At 37.3% G+C, this 15,480-nt stretch overlaps 1 pseudogene; it reads right to left on the reverse strand.

Moving 5' to 3' along the window:
- Positions 1 to 1,190: 1,190 nt before the first annotated feature.
- LOC142635221 (T-complex protein 1 subunit gamma-like) overlaps positions 1,191 to 15,480 on the reverse strand; it is a 31,505-nt pseudogene continuing 17,215 nt past the window's right edge.

The raw sequence follows: 15,480 nt of genomic DNA on the forward strand, positions 1-15,480 counted from the left end.
CATGCTTGCTTGAGAAATCTACAACCTCTAAACGAAACCTTCAAATTAGGCTACATCAAAATTTACAAAGGTGAGCATTGCATTTATCAAGGATCAATGATCAATTGCAATGGGAGTAATACACCTCTTAGCTGGTTTAGTTGAGACGTGGGCAATGTGACTACATCATCATTAATTTTATATATTAGTTACTTATTATATAAGATAGGCATGAAAACAGTGTCATGTATGGTGAATATAGAATTCTATCCAGTTAGATATAGGAGTGTTAACAGCTATATTACTAGCATAGCAAATAGGGAGTCCAAATCAATAACATTATTGATATAAAAGTTTTTTTTATTACCATGATTTTATTTGTATAATATTTTATTTTTGCATGTATTTTCAAAATGTACTGAGTATTGCGCAATTTAGTTATAATAATAATAAAAAAATGTATTGCAGTGAAGGGGCAACATCTTAGTTGTCCATATTCATCCCATATTTAAAGCAGAACTGAAGGGTAATATTAAAATTTTTCTATTACTTCAATGAAAGAGAATTTTCTTATGGTAAAATAGGAGAAATATAATTGGTCAATGTATTAAAACGTACTAAAGATGGTCCATTGTCATTTGTCAAATAAGGTTGCCAAATGGGTAAACAGATAACTATATAGAAACCTTCAATAAGGTCTGACCACGGTTTTCAATTTGCCAAATTCTAGTCAAACTCTGACCATGGCTTTTAATTTGCCAAATTCTAGTAAAAAAATTAGAATGCTGTAATCAAGGGGAAGAGTAGTTTGGGTTACTTTCTTTTAGTATTTGCTTTTTATTAAACTGCAGCAGAAGTAAAACAAAAAGGGCACTAGACTTTCTTTTAGTTTGATAACAATTTCACAGATGAAAAGTAGAACTCAATAGTACTGTAGTAGTAGTATCCTAATAATTGCAGTGAAGGGGAAAAAAAACCATACAGATCTCATTTATCTAAGAAATATCAATCAAAGTATGTACTAATACTATTTAATAAATGATATCACAACTTCAATAGTCCAAAACAACAGTTGACAGGGTTAGGATTTGACCTAATAATGAATCAAAAGCACAAAATTTCCATATGGAGCTGACATGAGTGGGGAAGGGGGGGTGTTCCTTTCCTAATGAATGGTAGCAAAGATTGTTAGTTCAATTGTGTAAATATCTTCAGTCAGGAAGTATTTGCTCATTATCTGCATCTCCTTCTGTCCCAACTTTAGGCTTTGGAGCTTGGCCTGCACTAGGGGCCTGCTTCTTCTTAATCCTACTTACAATGTCATCAATTCTCAAAAGCATGCAAGCAGCTTCTATGGCTGTTTTGAAGGTCTGTTCCTTCACACTGTAGGCATCCCAGATCTGAAAAGTCAACAAGTGAGTAACGGCATCTCCGATATGGAACAATTTTGAGACTCTAGAAAAAAAGAACCCTACGAGTTAATTGTACAAATCGGGTATAAATAGGAGAAATCCAAGTGTTTAGGGAATGGTACTGCATAACGGAAGAGGAGGTGAGAGGGATGCATTGTTATTATTAAACTATGCTACATAATTTATGTTAGGACATATGTGATTGGATATTAGGAACATATGTCAACATTTTATGTATTGGCTAATCCTTTGACAAAATGCACTTTACTTGTAATTGGGTGAATTTAGGATGTGTTTAATACTTCAAGGAACAAGAGTTCTGTTAGGACATATGTGTTTCACTTGTTTAGAACATATGTCATTCATTATTTATGTAATTGGCTAATCCTTTGTCAAAACGTACTTTACTTGTATTTGGATTGATCTAGGATGTGTTTAATATTTCAAAGAATATGTTGTTCAAGTCTAGTATTAAAGCCATGAAGATTGGACCAAGAAACAAGTGAAGAAAAGGTGTTTACTAAAGCTGAACACCTGCTGGACACCTGTCGACAGCTTCTCGCCAGATAGCTATCTATCGAGGTTTAATGAGGCTCGACAGATGCTATCTATCGAGGCTATCTATTGAGGTTACGGAAATCAGAATTTTCAGATTTGATTTTTTGGGCCAGGCTTTTGTATTTGTGTAAGGTTTCTTTTCTCACAACCCTATACATATATAAGGCATATTTTAGAGGTCGTCACACAAGAGAATACAAGGAGAACATATGCAAAAGGTGACCAAAGCCTTATTCTCTTTGAAAAAAGCTACTGCGTCTTTGCACCTTAGGGTTTTGTAACCAAATGCTTCTTGATCTTCATTGTTGATGAAGTGAAGAACTTTGCAGCCAACATTCTTCTTCTCAAGTTGGTGAGTGAGTCACGTACTGGGATTCGTGCAAAGGAGTTAGTCACGTACTAGGATCCGTGCATCAAAGGGTGGCGTTCATATATTAAAGAGTTCAAAGGTTCTGAAGCGATAGAAGGTTTCTGCTGTAAGTTCATCTACGGGGATTGTAGGGTCTAGGGACAAAGGTTTTGTACTAGATATGAAACTTCTCTTTACTATAATGAATTGCTTTTCGAGAAAGTTTCCCCCCAGGTTTTTTACTGTGAAACTGGTTGGTTTCATTGGTTTTCTTGGGTCATCATATCTTGTCTTATTTATTTTTCCGCTGCACTTAGTTTTGACATGATATTGATGTTTATTTGTTTTAACAAGTTTTGTGCATAATAAATCTAATTAACAACTTGGGTTTAAAACTTGTTAATTCTATCAACCGGGGTCTATATTTTCCAACAAGTGGTATCAGAACGGGTACACTCTGATTGGATTAATTTCCTGAGTGTGATCCTTGACCCCTGTTGTCATGGATCGTGGACAATCTCTTTTGATTCCTCCTTTATTTGATGGAACTAATTATGCGTACTGGAAAGTTCGTACGAAAGTTTTTTTGCAGGCTCTAGGTGAACAGGTATGGCAAGCTGTTGAAGTTGGCTGGATTAAGCCAAAGAAAACGCCAGTGGATTGGGATGATGCAACAATCATAGCGGCAAAATTCAACAGTAGGGCCTTGAATGCTTTGTTTTGTGGGGTGACCAATAAGGAATTCAAGAAAATATCATCCACGGAAGTTGCCAAGGAAGCATGGACCATTCTTGAGACTACCTATGAAGGTACCATGGCAGTAAAGACTGTGAAACTTCAAAGACTCACTAGTAGTTTTGAAGAAATAAGGATGGAGGAGGATGAGACATTTGATGAGTTCTATGCTAAACTCATGGATGTTGTGAATTCTGCCTTCAATATTGGAGAATCTATTATGGAATCTAAAATAGTTAGGAAAATCCTTAGGTCCTTACCTGAAAGATTCCATGCCAAGATCACTGTCATTGAAGAAGCAAAGGACATTGATCAAATTCTTTTGATTGAGCTTGTAGGGAACCTTTAAACCTATGAAATGGGATTAGGCTCAATGGGAAAAGGTGGAAAGAGTAAAAACTTGGCTCTTAAGGGTATAGAGGAATATATCGAGGACTCTGAAGATAAAGATGAAGATGAGGATGAGGATGAGGATCTAACCTTCATAACTGATGAGATTATCAAGCTTCTTCAGTTTAGGAAAAAGGATAAGGGCAAACCTCCTAAGAAATCTAAATCCTATAGGAAGGGTAAGAATGAGAAGTCCCTAATCCAATGCCATGAGTGCAAGGGTTTTGGTCATATGAGGATAGAGTGTCCAAACTACCTTATGAGGGAAAATGCCAAGAAGTCAGAAGATAAAGGGTTGGTTGCTACTTGGAGTGACACTGAGAATGACTCTTCTGATGAGTATGTGGATAAACGTAGTCATGTTATGGCCTTTGATGCTTCAACCGATAAGGTGATTGTGGAGAGTGCTAGTGACAGTGATGATTATTCTGATGAAGAAGTACCCAAGATGTTGACCCTTCAAGAAGCCTATGATAAGCTATGCACTAAATTCATAAAATCTAAAAAGACTTCTCATCTTTGTAGAAAAGAGCTTAGTGAGGTAAAAACTGAAAAGGCTGATCTGTTAGTTAAATTGGATGAGACTACAAGGTTAGTTGAGACTCTCATTGTGGAGAACACCTCATTAGAAGAGAAGGTCAAGAATCTTGAAGTTGAGCTTAGTCAAGCTAGAACTCAAATGGAGAGAATGTCTAGTGCAAAACTTGAAGAGGTCTTGAGTGCTCAAAAGCCTAGTTCTGATAAGACTGACTTAGGATATGTTGTCTCCTCCGGCCCCTCCTCTTCCACGGCATCTGGATCAAAGACTGTCATTGTGCCTCAATCCGAGAAAGGTAATAAAAGTATGAAATCCAAAACTGTTTTGGCTAATTTTAAATCCTTTGTTAGACCTCATGTTTGTCACCATTGTGGTGTTTCTGGACACATTCGTCCTAATTGCTTTAAGTTGTATCCTCAAAAGCAAGTGTCCAAACGGTCACAGGTTTCCTCTCAAGGACCTACACCTTTGTTTGGAGAGTTATCAAAAGCTTTGAGCTTTTTAACTCAATTTCAGGAGAACCTTAATTCTTCTATGTCCTTTAGTAGTCATACTAGGACACGTGCCTTTTCATCTTCACGGCCAAAGATTCGTGTTGTGTGGGTGAGAAAGGAGCCTAAGCCTTAATTGTCTTTTCTGTTTGTCCTCTGCTTCAATTCTTTCTATCTAAGTAGGACTTTCTTTGCTTGATTTCTTTTCTGCTTTTGGAATCATGCTTTCATGTATCTACATCTTTCTATCATGCTTTCATGCATCTGTATCTTTCTATCATGCCTTTATGCATTTGCATCTTTCTTTCATGCTTTCATGATTGTTTGTCTATTTTTGTTTGGTTGTTTAGTTTTTATTTTGTTTTGTTTTCAAAATAAAAAATTGAGAAAAATTGAAAAATACAAAAACAGTGTGTGTTTGTGTACATCGGTTCTTGTGAACCTTAAAATGGCCATTGAAACAGAGTTTTCTAAACTTTGTATCTCTTGTAGCTTAAATGAGCATCTCTATGCACAACTAAACAAGTGAGCTTTGTAGCTCTTTGTTTGTGATGAGTAAGGTTAAGTGATCTCTTGAACTTAACACTCGTATCACTCTTTTTGACGAGTTGAACTAGAAAATCCTAAGAGAAAGGCATAAATAATCATCTCACCACTGTTACTCACCAATCATGATATGACATCTGTATACTTTGACATAGCAAAAGTGCAATGTCAATGACATCTGTATGCTTCGACATAGCAAAAGTGCAATGTCAATGACATCTGTATACTTCGGCATAGCAAAAGTGCAATGTCAAAAGCTTAACATAACTGGGTATCTCTTGTCTCTCTTTCATATACCCATGCATGATATGCTTAATAAAAAGAAAATATGCAAAGAAAATAAAAGCAAAAGATCAAAAATGCTTTAAATATGATTGCAAGCGTGTTTTCTAGGAGATGTGGGAGTTATAGGATGTACCTCAAAGGTGATAATCCCCATCAAACAGTTATGATTGTGTGTGAGTTAGAATGATTTTTTCATATCTCAAATCATCATAACATAAAGACACTTGTGCAATCTTGCGATGTTTTCACACACAACACGCAATATTCTTTGCTACTCTTGATACATGTGCGGTACAATGTGATTTGGCCATCATAAGGTTTACATGCGTTGATGTATGCTTACTAAACTGTCTTAACTTATTTTTGAAATATAAAATTGGTTAGACTTGTTTAGTGTGTGTGTGTGTGTGTGTGTGTGTGTGTGTGTGTATTTTTGGGATCTCATATGCTTAACTCTTTGTTGGTTGAGAGATGTTTTGAGAGGTTAAAATGTTGGTTGGGTCTTTGGCTGAGTTGTATGTTTGATTGCATTTACATCTGTGTTTTTCCCATCTTGAAAAACTATTTTTAAGCATCGACACCTCCTCGACACCTCTCGATACCTGGCTTGTCTGTCGAGCTCTTATGTTGCATCTTATCGCAATCTCGACATCTCTCGATAGCTAGGTGGATCGATCCATCGAGGTATGCTCGATAGCTTCTCGACACCTCTCGATCGATCGAGATACCCTTGCATGCATTTCATTTATCTTTGTTTTGCATGTTTCTCTTATCTTGTCATCCATTGCATCTTGTTTCATTACATTCATGCATTTATATGGATTCTTTGTACCCCCTTGATCATCCTTGATCATCTTTCTGTTTCTCCAGTGAAGCTTTCTAGCTTCTTGTACCCATTATCAATCGTGACAAAAAGGGGGAGAAATCGGAGAATTTGTAGTTTCTTTCTTTAAGATTCTACAAGTTAGGGGGAGAAATACATTCCTTTGTAAGGGGGAGATGTGTTTCATCTTATTAGGGGGAGTGTTTACCTCCTTGCTGTTATAGAAGCTACTTTTAGCTTCTTGTTCTTGTACCTTAGGTCTTGTGACTATGTTTACATACATTGTGCTTATCTTTGATATATATGTGATGATGTATGTTTTCTTCACCTACCTCTACATGTGTTGTTTCTTTTCTCTCTTTATACACATATTTCTTTATTTGTATGCAATTTATTATTTATGTCTTACAGTAAGATGCCTTGATGAGTTTTGTTTAAAGTGTTTCAGAAATATAGGTTGTCAAAGTCTACTTTTCATAAACTCTCTTCTTGCAAAGTTTTTCAAGAGTTTGTGTTAGGGTAGATTTTATTGTATTCAACAAGTGAGTATGAGTTGAGTGATTTACGACTTCTCTCATATGTTCATTTATTTGTTGTGGTTTTGTCACGGATTGCCAAAGGGGGAGATTGTTAGGACATATGTGTTTCACTTGTTTAGAACATATGTCATTCATTATTTATGTAATTAGCTAATCCTTTGTCAAAACGCACTTTACTTGTATTTGGATTGATCTAGGATGTGTTTAATACTTCAAAGAACATGTTGTTCAAGTCTAGTATTAAAGTCATGAAGATTGGACCAAGAAACAAGTGAAGAAAAGGTGTTTGCTAAAGCTGGACACCTGCTCGACAACTTCTCGACAGATAGCACTCGACAGATAGCTATCTATCGAGGTTTAATAAGGCTCGACAGATGCTATCTATCGAGGCTATCTATCGAGGTTACGAAAATCAGAATTTTCTGATTTGATTTTTTGGGCCAGACTTTTGTATTTGTGTAGGGTTTCTTTTCTCACAACCCTAGACATATATAAGGCATATTTTAGAGGCCGTCACACAAGAGAATACAAGGAGAACATATGCAAAAGGTGACCAAAGCCTTATTCTCTCTGAAAGAAGCTACTGCGTCTTTGCGCCTTAGGGTTTTGTAACCAAGTGCTTCTTGATCTTCATTGTTGACGAAGTGAAGAACTTTGCAGCCAACATTCTTCTTCTCAAGTTTGTGAGTGAGTCATGTACTAGGATTCGTGCAAAGAAGTTAGTCACGTACTGGGATCCATGCATCAAAGGGTGGCGTTCATATATTGAAAAGTTCAGAAGTCTGATGCGGTAGAAGGTTTCTACTGTGAATTCATCTACGGGGATTGTAGAGTCTAGGGACAAAGGTTTTGTACTAGATCTGAAACTTCTCTTTACTATAGTGAATTGCTTTTCGGGAAGGTTTCCCTCCAGGTATTTTACGATGAAACTGGTTGGTTTCATTGGTTTTCCTGGGTCATCGTATCTTGTCTTATTTATTTTTCCGCTGCATTTAGTTTTGATATGATATTGATGTTTGTTTGTTTTAACAAGTTTTGTGCACAATAAATCTAATTAACAACTTGGGTTTAAAACTTGTTAATTCTATCAACTGGTGTCTATATTTCCCAACAAGTTCAAGTCAAAGTATTGAAGACATGCAAGTCTGTCCAAGAATCAAGTAATGAAGTGTTGAATTTTAAAGCTCAACAGCTAGTATCTATCGAGGTTTAAAAGCTGCTGAAACCCGTGGCTCGATAGATGGCTATCTATCGAGGTTTATGAAACTCAGTTTTTCTAGACTGTTTTTCATCCAATCTGTGAGTATGTGTTTAGGCTTTCTTTTCTCACAACCCTAAACATATATAAGGATTATTTTAAGGGCCATATCAGGTTACATAGGCAAGAGCACAATTACACAAGAGCATAATTCCTGAAGTGTAACCGAAAACCTAGTTTGCCCTAGTTCTTGAAGAAGCTGCTGTGTTTGTACATCGTAGGGTTTTGTGACCGAGCAACTTCGTGATCTTCATGTGTTAAACAATAGAAGAACTTTGCAGCTAACATCCTTCTCAAGTTGGTGATCAAGTCGCATACTAGGATCCGCGCATCTTTTAGTTAGTCATGTACTAGGAGCCATGCAATACAAGAAGAGATTGTCACTATAGAACAAGTCCAATTGGGTATTTGGTATTGGGGTAAGGGTTCAACTGTAGGTTGGTATAAGGTATTGAGATTCCTTTACTTGTAATCGCTTGTTTTGATAATAGTGGATTCTCGGAAATGTTGACCTTAAAATCACCCGATAGGGTTTTTGTCGTGTAGGTTTTCACCATTCGTAAACAAATCACCGTGTCAAATTTAATTTTCGCTGCATTTAGTTATTTGGTGATTTGTTTGTGCTACCACGCTTATTGCATGTAATTGAACCTAATTAATTCACTTAGCTAATTAATTGGTTAATTAATCACAATGGGTCAATACATTTTTGGTCTATAAAGTGGTATCAGAGCAGGCACACTCTGATTAGGGTTTAATCTTTGCTGTGAGATCCATTGACCCCTGTTTGTCATAGATTGAGGACAGTCACTTGTTGTACCTCCTTTATTTGATGGAACTAACTATGTATATTGGAAAGTACGTATGAGAGCTTTCTTGCAGTCCTTAGATGAGAAGGTGTGACAAGTTGTGGATAAAGGCTGGACCAAGCCGAAGGAAGCGCCGGCCGATTGGGATGATGCAAAGATCAAGGCGACTAACTTTAACAACAAAGCATTGAATTCCTTATTAAGTGTGGTCACAAATGAGGAGTTCAAGAAGATCTCCTCCACTGAAACTGCAAAGGAGGCATGGACCATTCTCCAGACAACCTATGAATGAACCAAGGCTGTTAAGGATTCGAAGCTTCAGAGGCTCACTACTAGCTTCGAAGAAATTAAGATGGAGAAGGATGAGTCATTTGATGAGTTATATGCCAGGCTCAAGGACATAGTGAACTCGGCATTTACTCTTGGGGAAACCATTCCAGAACCAAAGATTATGAGAAAAGTGCTCAGATCTCTGCCCGAGAGATTTCATGCCAAGATCACCGATATTAAGGAATCAAAGGATATTGATAAAATTCCTTTGACAAAATTTGTTGGAAATCTGTAGACCTATGAGTTGGGTTTGTTTAGGCTCGGGAAGTCAAGCAAGAGCAAGAGCTGTGACACTGATGAGTCTTCCGATGATGTAGATTCTAAAATGAAATCCTACATCACCCGGCAGTTCAAGAAGTTCATGAAGAATGCAAAGGGCTTCGACAAGGATCATAGGCAATCAAGTTCTTTACAGTCTAAGAGCCAAGACAAAGAGAAGAAGGATACTAGGGATGGCGGTCAGTACACTGTTCCTTCAGGGCCTAAGTGTTTCGATTGTCAGGGATTTGGTCATATGAAACAAGAGTGTCCCACTTAGGATGATACCAAAAATGAGGATGACGGAATCCTGAATGCCTTTACCGCTACTATAAATCCTACTAAAAGGATTGTAGAAGATGTGGATGAAGAGAGAACTTGGTGGAGTCAAAATTTGAGAAGATGGATGAGCAAGATGCCATCCACACTACCTATGCAAATTTATACAAGGTCTCGGAGAAACATGAGAAGTTGTATAGGTTGGCCACCAAGAAGCTCAGTGATGTGGAGCTTGAACGAGAACAAATCTCCACAGAGTTTGATGAAGCAAATCAAACTATCGGAGTACTGAGGTTTGAGAACAATTTCTTGGCTAAGAAGACCAAGAAGCTTGAGGCAAAACTATTCCAAGTGAGAGCTTAGTTGGAGAGCACTTCAAGTGCAAAGCTTGACGAGATGTTCAGCATTCAAAAATCTGCCTCCAATCGAACCGGTTTAGGATATGATTTTTCTTCTTCTAATATTGCCTCTTCTAGTACTGCTGTTTTTGTTTCTCCTGCTAACAATATTGATTCTGAGAATAATGATGCTAAAAATGTGATAGCTAGTGAGAACATAGACAAGGATAAATCTATCTTAGGAACACCCAAGCCTGCTAAGAATGAAACCAAAAACCCTAGGGCTAAGAAGAGTAATGCTCAAAAGTCCAAAGAGAAGAAGCAGCATCTCTGTCATCACTATGGCACAGCTGGACATACTCGACCAAATTGCTATAAGTGGTTAGCCACTCAACAAAGCCACAACATGATTTCGTCGGGAAACCAAAATCAGCTTTCATCCTCTCTTGCTCCCCTTGGAGATCTCCTCAAGGTCCTCATGTTCCTTTTGAACTTGAACGGTTTCAATTCTTCCCCCTCACCGCTAGTTCAAGGCTTTACTAAAAGGAAAGGTTCTTCTAAGGTGTCAAAGGAAAAGGGCTCAAAGTGATTTAGTCACTTTTTCTCTCTCCCTCTTTTTGTTATGTTTACATTACTTGTGTGTGTGTTTTTTTTCTTTAAGACAGTCTAGTTTTTATGCATTGTTTTATTTGACTTGTTTTTGTGTGGTTGTTTTTCAATTTTGTTTAATATATAAAAATAAATAAAAAAATTGAAAAATCAGAAAAATACAAAAATAATGCGTGTTTGTGTACATTAGTACTTGTGTACCTTGAATGGCCAATGAAACAAAGTTTTCTAAACTTTGTATCTTTTGTACCTTAGTTGAGCATCTCTATGCACAACTAAGCAAGTGAGCTTTATGGCTCGTGTTTGTGATGAGTAAGATTAAGTAATCTCTTGTACTTAACACTCGTATCACTCTTTTTGACGGGAAGGACTAGAAAATCCTAACATAAAGGCATAAATAACCATCTCACTACTATTGCCTACCAATCATGAAATGACATTTGTATGCTTTGGCATAGCAAAAGTGCAATGTCAAAAAGCTTAAAATAATTAGGTATTTCTTTTATCTTTCTTATATGCCCATGCATGATATGCTTAATAAAAGAAAAATATGCAAAGAAACAATAAAAGCAAAAAGATTAAAATGCTTTATATATGATTGCAAGCGTGTATTCTAGGAGATGTGGGAGTTATAGGATATACCTCGAAGGTGATAGTCCCCATCAAACAGTTATGATCTTGTATAAGTTAAATTGATTTACTCATATCTTAAATTGTCATAACATAAAGACACTTATGCAATCTTACGATGTTTTCACACACAACATGCAACATTTTTGCAACTTTTGATACATGTGTAGGTACAATGTGACTTGGCCATCACAAGGTTTACATGTGTTGATGTATGCTCACTAAACTGTCTTAACTCGTTTTTGAAATATAAAATTGGTTAGACTTGTTTAGTATGTGTGTATGTTTTGGGATCTAAATGCATGAAATTTTTCTTCATTGAGAGATGATTTTGAGAGCTTAAAATGCTGTTTGGATCTTTGCTTGAGTAGCATGCTTGATTGCATTCATATTTGTGTTTTTCTCTTCTTTGAAAAACTGTTTTTAAGCAATCTCGATAGCTCCTCGATAGCTCTCGACAGATAGGCTATCTATCGAGACTCTTCAACTTCTCTTTATCGCAATCTTGATAGCCCTCGATAGCTATCTTGATCAATCGAGAAACTTTCTGTCTCCTCGATAGCTTCTAGATAGCTACCTCAATCCATCGAGCTTCTTTGTTGACAAACCTCTCGTTTGATCCTCGATAGCTAGTTCGACAACTGAAAAGCGCTTCTTTAAAGCTCAATAGCTCTCGATCGATCGAGCTTTATAAGGATTCTATATAAGGAGCCATCACGATTTCTGCACTCATTTCCTCAATCTCTTTCGACAGTTTCTCTCTTTTCTCACTCCAAAACTCTTCAAACTCAAACCCCTCACATTCCTCACTTGATCTTTGGCCTAAATCAAGTGTTCTTCATCTGGTATGATTCTTTCTCACTCATTAATCATGCATTTCATTCTTTTTTGATCTAGGTTTTGAGTTGTTTGAAAATTTTGGGGTTTTTCAAAATTGATGAAGGTATTGTGCAATTTTTGGGATGGGTGTTGCTTAAATAAGTTTAAAACCTCATGCATTGCATCACATGTGCATTATAACACTGCCTCATGCATTCTAGATGTGTGTTTATATTGTGGAACTGATTGTTTGCTGGTAGGTTTGGATTGGGTTGAGCCCATGATGTATTTATTTTGAGCATATCACATGTTCATGCATTCTCATGCATACGTACCTTCAATTCTATATATTTGGATATATGTGTTGCTTAGTACTATTATGATTGTCTCTCTCTTTCTCTTCCTCTTACGTTAGTTGCATCATGGCACCTAAGCGTAAATCTATTCCGTCTCGGAACCCTCTATGTTCCGGGGCATCTTTATCTTCTTCTCCTTCTGACCCTAGTCCTTTTCACGTACAATTTCGTGATGAGAAGGCCAAATCGGACTTCTTTGAGAACTTTTCACGTCAAGGCATTCATTCGAAACACCAAGTCATTTTGTCTGATTTTTCTGACACTTATCTACCCACTGTCATTCACAGTAGGGTTGGGAGTCACTTTGTGGCATTCTTGGCACATGTCCTTCCATAATCATACAGGAGTTCTACTCCAATATGCACGGATTTGACACTTCTATACCCCAGTTTGCCACTCGCGTTTGGGGTATACGCATGGTAGTTACTCCAGGTATTGTATCTAAGGTAGAGTTTCCTGACTATCCTAGTTGTGAGTGTTTGAGGACTATGTCCAAAGATGAACTTTTGTCTCGTTTCTGTAAGACACATTCTTTTTAGGGTGATCATCAATTCACCCATTGCAAGACCTTTGCTAAAGGTCCGCGGTTTCTTAACATGGTTATGACATTGCTCTCATCCTCTTTCTCACTATAACACTATCATAGAGCCTCGTGCTCGCTCTTTGCTTTCCCTCATTGAGGACCGTACTATAAATTTCCCCTCTCACTTCATTTTCTCTCTTATATATGTCTATAAGGATATGACGACCCGTGATAAGCTCATCTTCCCTTCAGCTATCACGCAGCTCCTTCGCCATTTCTCTGTCTCCTATCTTGAGTCTCCCAACTTCTCTTTCATGTGTGCCATTGATGCCGCTACCGTTAAGCGGAGTTTTGTATAGCTTCGCTCGAGGTAGACTCAGACTGAGACGGCTGCTCCTCCAGCTTCTATCGCTCCATCCACCTCCGCTCATTTGTCTTCAGCGGGTAGAGTGACTCTTGAGGCCATCATGGCACAGCTTGTGTGCATGGATGCTTGCCTAGACACACTTAGTGATGAGTTATGTCAGGTGAACACCTGTGTGGGTCGTATTGCATGATGACAAGTTGTGATGGGTGGTTTCACGGTTGCTTCTACTCCATCTCCATTGGTGTTTGAGGATGAGAGTAACGATGGCTCCAATAGTGATAAGGATGAGGACGCTGGCTCGCCTAGTGATGATGAGATGTCTACTTGATGTACTTACCCCTTTGTCATCCGTGACAAAAAGGGGGAGTAGTTTTGAGATGAGAGTAGTCATACTCATACTCATAAGGGGAGGGTTAGTTAGGAGATAAGGGGAGTGTTCTTGAGTGTTCATGAGGGATATAGTGAGGATTTTGATGTATCTTTTTCTTCTTTCTAGTTTAGATACATTGATCTAGTACATGGGTCTTGTGACCATTTTGACATACATTGTACTTATATTTGGTTTATATATTTTGATGTATGTTCTTTCACCTATCTCTACATGTGTTGTTTCTTTTCTCTCTTTATACATATGTTTCTTATTTATTGTATGCAATCTTTTATTTATGTTTCACACAAAGATGCCTTGATAAGTTTTGTTTAAGTGTTTCAGATATACAGGTTGTCAAAGTCTTCCTTGCCATGAACTCTCTTCTTGCAAAAATTTTCAAGAGTTTGTGTTAGAATAGATTTTATTGTACTTAACAAGTGAGTATGAGTTGAGTAATTTATGACTTCTCTCATATGTTCATTTTTTTTGTTGTGGTTTTATCATGGATTGCCAAAGGGGGAGATTGTTAGGACATATGTGATTGGATGTTAGGAACATATGTCAACATTTTATGTATTGGTTAATCCTTTGACAAAACGCACTTTACTTGTAATTGGGTAGATCTAGAATGTGTTTAATACTTCAAGGAACAAGAGTTCAAGTCCAAGTATTGAAGCCATGCAAGTCTATCCAAAAATCAAGTAATGAAGTGCTGGATTTTAAAGCTTGACAGCTAGCTCGACAGCTAGTATCTATCAAGGTTTAAAAGCTGCTGAATCCCGTGGCTCGACAGCTAGCTCGATAGATTGCTATCTATCGAGGTTTATGAAACTCAATTTTTCTCACAACCCTAAACATATATAAGGATCATTTTAAGCGTCGTATCAGGTTGCACAACCAAGAGCACAATTGCACAAGAGCATAATTCCTCAAGTGTAACTGAAAACCTAGTTTACCCTAGTTCTTGAAGAAGCTGCTGTGTTTGTACACCGTAGGGTTTTGTGACTGAGCAACTTCGTGATCTTCATTTGTTGAAGAATAGAAGAACTTTGCAGCAAACATCCTTCTCAAGTTGGTGATCAAGTCGCGTACTAGGAGCCGGGCAATACAAGGAGAGATTATCACTACAGAACAAGTCTAATTGTGTATTGGGGTAAGGGTATAAGGTACTGGGATTCCTTTACTTGTAACCGCTTGTTTTGATAATAGTGGATTCTCGGGAGTGGTAACCTTAAAATCACCCTATGGGGTTTTTGCCGTATAGGTTTTCCCCATTTATAAACAAATCACTTTGTCAAATTTAATTTCTGCTGCATTTAGTTATTTGGTGATTTGTTTGTGCTGCCACTCTCATTGCATGTAATTGAACCTAATTAATTCACTTGGCTAGTTAATTGGTTAATTCATCACAAAGGGTCAATACATTTTTGGCCTATCAATTTCTAATACACATTGTTAATGTGTATAGTGTTATGGGCTTTAGGCCAAACTAGATTAGTTGTGTAGCACACATTCTTGTACTACACTCTTGCTTGTACTGCACTCATATGCCTCCTATATAAAGGCACTCATATATATTCTTTCAGAAAGAAATACAATACAATTATTCAATATTTCTAACATGGTATCAAAGCCACCTTCCTGTGGCCATGGTTTTCTATCCTTACGGTGTATTAAAAGCAATCTTTGTATTCCTTGGTATTTCTTCGCTACGTTCATCTTCTTTGGCTTCCTACTGCTACTGTCAAAACTCTCCAGTATAGTCATATCACCGTTAGAAGTTGCATCAACACTGCAGAACCATTACCTTCCTCAAACCACCGTCACAGAGCCAAACTTCATTCAAGGGATTTTCTCATTTTATCAAATCTCAAGGTTTCATTAAGCTT

Source organism: Castanea sativa, chromosome 5, assembly GCF_040712315.1.
Source record: "Castanea sativa cultivar Marrone di Chiusa Pesio chromosome 5, ASM4071231v1".
Taxonomy (NCBI): Eukaryota; Viridiplantae; Streptophyta; class Magnoliopsida; order Fagales; family Fagaceae; genus Castanea; species Castanea sativa.